Source organism: Phaenicophaeus curvirostris, chromosome 1 (assembly GCF_032191515.1).
Source record: "Phaenicophaeus curvirostris isolate KB17595 chromosome 1, BPBGC_Pcur_1.0, whole genome shotgun sequence".
NCBI classification, from domain to species: Eukaryota; Metazoa; Chordata; class Aves; order Cuculiformes; family Cuculidae; genus Phaenicophaeus; species Phaenicophaeus curvirostris.
The window spans coordinates 86,897,492-86,903,491 of NC_091392.1; the positions used below are offsets into that span (position 1 = coordinate 86,897,492).

Sequence of the window (6,000 nt, forward strand, 5' to 3'; positions counted from 1 at the left end):
GCTCCTTTTTCAGTATTTTGGGCCACGGAAGTTTACTGAAAACTTCATTTTAAACCAACCATTTCAAACCCTCCACTGCACCATGTTATCCCGCACGGCTTTTCTAACTGGCTTGCATAATACTTCCTACCAGAAGTCTCGTTTTCCACTTGCAACATGTTAAGCCCAAAAAAGTCAAAAAAAGGTGGGAAGTGACTCTCCAACGACTACACTCTAGGAAGAATGGCAGGAAATCTTTCAGACAAGTTTGTGATAACTCATTAACTATTTGCTGAAATCACACAGCTACTAGAAATCTACCTCCGATTTTTAAAATCCACCTGCTAAAAGCTGTACCACTCATCCACTTCTGGTACAGTTAGAAACAAATGAACTAAAGTTTCCATCAGCCCAAGAGATGTGCTGCGCTTAGTTACAGCGCTGCAGTAACTGTCATCAAATTCTATCAGTCTTCCAACTGAATGGCAGTGCAAGGAGAACAAAAATTTGGCCTCAAAAAGAAAATACATGTAACAGAATATTATACTGCACACTTAAGTATGACAGATCAGCCAATATTAACATCTAAAGATCCCAAGCTTTTAAGTAGATTCTGCAAGCCAAATTCAAATTTCCTCTGTATTTCTCCATCCAAAAACATGCCAGGACATAACATTTCACAATAGACAAACAAAGGAATGATTGGAAATCAGTAATATTTTTAATACCAAATGTTCTAAGAGTGACCAGATTTAACCAATTTTCAACAGTGCTGAAAAGCACACATGTCTTTGTATTGACATTAGATCCACAGTATGAATCTAACCTCTTCAACTAAGAGTTTCATGTTCATAAACTAAAACTCAACCTCACAGTTATAACTGCCAAAAGACAACTTTTTTCCAGGATGTCGTGACGCTGAGACACGAAGAGAGCACTGAGGCTGAGTAGGGAGATATCAGAATCAGTACTATCATGTTGATTTGCACCATATTCATGTTCCGGAGCTGTAACTCTACAGAGTCATACTGGACACCCAACTGGCATTTGAATTGGCTCATAGAAACTGGGAGCCCCCTCAATAAACATTTCTAGCACACATGATCTTGCTGTATTCTCTAACATCCAGAGTTGATGCCTAAAGACAAAAAAATATATTAGTTTTATGATATGCAGACTTGAGCTGCACAAGTTAATTTGCAATACAAATATTCTCAGAGAAAGATTTGTGTTTAGTGCTGCTTAATTCCAAAACCAGCAGAAAGGTACTTTTCCCTTCCTCACATACTACATACATAATTCAATCCTCTCTCTAATAGAAATTACACACCAAAAAGCAGTGTCTGAAGAAAGCATAGACAAAAGTGATCAGGCTTGTCTGCTTTTGAGTAATAACACAACCGTTCAACTACACTGGCAAAGTTCCATCAGCGCAAGTATTGCCAATATAGACAGGCCACTGAGATAAGAATAGCTTTATTTCCCTAGCTACCATAGGATGCCATTAGTGGCTCCATAAAAAGATTAATTCAGCAAGGTGCTCACCTGTACATAGTAAGAAGTTTTTAAAATAATTGATCTTCTTACAAGCAGAATAGAAACATACTCTGCAAAAGCAGGAAGCAAAATGTTCAATCCCCACTTTGCAGTCAGAAAGATTGTAAAAATAAAAATAAAAATAATATTTGGTCTCAAATGCCTGCAACTCACTAGGTTTGCAAAGAGACAGCCAGGAATGAGCTGTACAGGAGACATGCAGATACTCGATGTTCTTGAGATTAGGAGCACACATCACGCTGGACAGTTAACAGTATCAGTGATACTACCTGAGCTCCTCTGTCCTTCCAAATCAAATCACATCTGGACAGCATTCCCACCTTACGTGCTGGTTTGCAGTGCAAAACCCAAGTGAAAGATGCTGAAGGACAGAGACAAGGAGTAGCTGCATTTACACCTGAAGAACTTCCAGTCTGATAAGGGAGAACAAGGAGCAGGTGAAGTTTTGGCACAACTCCCAGAGAGGTCAACATTGCCTGGCTACCACTTTGGTGCCCGTGGACCCAGGCTTTACCAGCAGAGCAGCATCATGACACGATACCAAGCATCCTGGCTGAAGGAGCTGGTGGTCCAGAGGAGCAGCTGGAAGGAGAGACAAACGCCAGAAACAAAGCCACATCGACAACAGAAATACCAGCAGGTGAGCAAAGAAGCCGACTGTGGGTTAAAGGGCTGGTGTCAGCTGAGCCATTCCAGTCCCTATCCTGTACTGCCATATCCCTCTTCCCAGAAAATCTCTTCTAATCACAGTGAGATAACAGACCTGAGCTGGTTGCAGACTGAATGCCTCATCTCCAAAAACTTCACAACTCACTGCTCTGTAATACAGACATCTCGTTCCCTCATTTACAGTCATAACAGATGCCAGTGATACGAGGGGCCCATTATTCACAATGAAAAAGCATGCACGAGAGCGATCACAAATTGCAAACAACAGTGCCTCTGTTTCCACTACACACTCACATGTTTAAATGATGCTGGAGTAGTAGAGAAGCTACCTCATGTAATAACGAAAATCATTGGCCTAGCTGCTGTCCTACATAAGGCAGGATGATTGTATCACTAAGCACTGTCTGCTTAGTGATACAAAAAAGAACAGCAACAGAAATGTGCACCCAAAAGAAGAGCAATGGAGATGAGCACCCACATCCATTCTGGAAGCAGTACCTTATGGTGGGTTAGAGCTGCCTGGCCTTACAGAGAGTTGCCTTAGCTCTTCATCCTCCACAGGATCATGTCCTCTCCTCACTCCTTTGTAGGACTGATTACGTAGGGATGGTGTTTAAAAAGCCCAAAGCAAATTTACTCATGACCCCAAACCAACTCCCTTATGTTTAAACCACACCCCTCCTATCAGGGAGCATGCACCCCTCAGCCACGTGCTCAGACCTCTGGCTTTAACCTGGACACACCAGGAAGTGTCTTAAACCAGCACCCTGGGAACAAGTGCCAAGCTCGCCTGCGTGACGACACAAAGCTGGCAGAAGCCTCCGCCAACCCTGAAGTTCCAGGCCAGTGGGAGGTGGCACCCCAGGCATGGGGCAGCCCACGGGGGGCTCCGGCAGGAGGCAGCTCAGCAGCCCAGACCTGCATCACCAGGGCAGGGTCCCCACATCAATGGGGTGGGAGCCCCCAAATCAGCAGGTGCAGGAGTCCCCGCATCTCTGGAGCGTTATCAGGGGCAGGGGTCCCTGCATCTCTGAGGGTAGGGGTCTCCACATTACCAGGAACAGGGGGGTCCCTGTATCACCAGAGGCAGAATCCCTGCATCGCCGGAGACAGTGTGCCCAGGTGGCCAAGAAGGCCAATGGCATCTTGGCTTGTATCAGAAACGGCGTGACCAGCAGGTCCAGGGAGGTTCTTCTCCCTCTGTGCTCGGCACTGGTGAGACCGCTCCTCAAATCCTGTGTTCAGTTCTGGGCCCCTCACCAGAAGAAGGATGTTGAGGCTCTGGAGTGAGTCCAGAGAAGAGCAACAAAGCTGGTGAAAGGGCTGGAGAACAGGCCTTATGAGGAGCGGCTGAGAGAGCTGGGGTTGTTTAGCCTGGAGAAGAGGAGGCTGAGGGGAGACCTCACTGCTCTCTATAACTACCTGAAAGGAGGTTGTGGAGAGGAGGGTGATGGCTTCTTCTTCCAAGTGACAGGGGACAGGACAAGAGGGAATGGCCTCAAGCTCCACCAGGGGAGGTTTAGGCTGGACATTAGGAAAAAATTTTTCACAGAAAGGGTCATTGGGCACTGGCAGAGGCTGCCCAGGGAGGTGGTTGAGTCACCTTCCCTGGAGGTGTTTAAGGGACGGGTGGACGAGGTGCCAAGGGGCATGGTTTAGTGTTTGATAGGAATGGTTGGACTCAGCGATACGGTGGGTCTCTTCCAACCTGGTTATTCTATGATCTCCAGGACACGAGTTGCCCACATCAAGGGGTGCAGGGGTCCCAGCACTGCCAGGGGGTAGGGCAGTCCCTGCAACTCTGGGTGCTGGGTCCTCACCTCACCAGGGCAGGGCACCTGCACCATCGTGGGCAAGGGAGCCCACACATCTCCGGGGTCCCCACATCTCCAGAGTCTGGAGTCCCCGCATCTCCGTGGCAGGAGTTCCTGCATCTCCAGGGTCCAGAGTCTCTTCATCACTGGGGGCTGAAGCCCCACATCACCAAGGCAGGGTCTCCACATTCCCGGGAGCAGGAGACCCTGCATTTCTGGAGCAGGAGTCCCCACATCTCCAGGGCAGGGTCCCACATTCTAGGGGCAGAAAACTCTGCATCCCCTTTAGGGGCAGGAGTCCCCACATCCCCTTGGGGTCCACGGTCTCCACGTCACTGGGGGCTGAATCTCGGCATCTCCAGGGCAGGATCCTTGCACCCCCTTGGGGGCAGGAGATCCCATATTTCTGGAGCAGGAGTTCCTGCATCCCCTTGGCGGGGGCAAGAGATCCCACATTCCCTTTCGAGGGGGCAGGAGATCCCGCATCCCCTTTCACCCTTTCGCGGGGGGGGAGGGCAGGAGATCCCACTACCTTTGGGGGGGGGGTAGGAGATCTCACATCCCTTTGAGGGGACAGAAGACCCCGCATCCCTTTGAGGGGCAGGAGATCCCGCATCCCATCCCTTTGCGGGGGCAGGAGACCTCGCACCCCTTTGAGGGGGCAGGAGATCCCGCATCCCCGCGGTCCCGCCTCCCGTCCCGGTACTCACACATCCAAGCGCGGCAGGCGGCGCGGCTGGGACATGGGCCGGCAGCGGTCCGGTCCCCAGGGCAGCCCCGCGCAGCCCCGCAGCGGGGGCACGGGCAGGGGACGGGGAAGGGAGGGAAGAAGAAGAGGAGGCGAGAGGGTCCCGTCCTCAGCGCCTCCTCCCCCGGCGCGGCCCTCGCGCACCGCCAGCTGCCCGGGAGACGTGGCAGTGCGGGATGATGCTCTCATCACAGGGCGACAGGCGGCGGCGGCGGCCACCGAGGGGAGGAGAGAGAGGGAGGGAGGGACGGAGGGAGGGAGGGCAGGGCGGCCCGGGGGTGGAGCGGCCGAGCGCGACGCCATCTTGCGGGGGGAGGGAGGCGGCGCGGGGGAGGTGCGCGCGCCGCCATCTTGGTGGGGTGGGGCGGAGGGGCGTGGGGAGCGCGCGTGCCGCCATGCTGGGGGGCGGCTGCCTGAGGCAGGCGGGGGTCGCTGCGGTGTTTTGCCCGTCGAGAGCGTCCTGTGCTACTGTGTAGGCGGGAGTGGTAATAAAAACCAGAAAGCATTTCACACTCTGCATCGTGAGGTGCAGGTTCTGCATCGTGAGGTGCGAATTAATTCATAGAATAATGGTTTGAGTTGGAAGGGACCGTAAAGATCATCCAGTTCCAGCCCCGCTGCCATGGGCAGGGACGCCTCCCACCAGACCAAGCTGCCCAAGGCCCCATCCAACCTGGCCTTGAACACCTTGCCTGGGCAACCTGTTCCAGTGCCTTTCCACCCTCATAGTGAAAAAGTTCCTCCTTATGTCTAGTCTAAATCTCCCCCTCTACTGTTTATGCCCTTTGCCCCTCACCCTATCGCTACAAGCCTTTGTGAACGGTCCCTCCCCAGCTTGCTTGTAGGCCCCTCAGGTACTGGAAAGCTACTATAAGATCTCTGAGCCATCTCTTTTCCAGGCTGAATTGATAGTTTTTGTTGCAGCTCATTTGTATGTTTAATTATCTAGTCATATAAATCTGTCCTGTATCAAGAGATAACATGCAGGCAATCTCCAGACATGAATGAAAAACCTGAAAGGATAAACCTTCTCTTAGACTTCCAAGAATTTATTGGTACACTTAATTGTCTTGTAAGACGTAGCTGGTTTAGGTCAAGAGAGAACCTGTCTTAGGGCTGCGTGAATTTATTGATGTGTTTAATTGACTTGTGAGATAGAGTTGTCTTGGGTCAGCAGAGAACCTGCAAGGAGTCTCCAGACAGGGTTGGATAATCTGAAAAAATAAACATTCT

General features: G+C 50.7%; 1 protein-coding gene across 1 annotated transcript in view; it reads right to left on the bottom strand.

The window, feature by feature from the left end:
• Positions 1-4,968, bottom strand: part of TMEM39A (transmembrane protein 39A) — a 22,830-nt gene extending 17,862 nt beyond the window's left edge. Inside the window, exon 1 of the mRNA XM_069867006.1 lies at positions 4,730-4,968. The gene's annotated coding sequence lies outside the window, so the exon portion shown is untranslated. The remainder of the gene's footprint in view (positions 1-4,729) is intronic.
• Between the last annotated feature and the right edge of the window lie 1,032 nt (positions 4,969-6,000).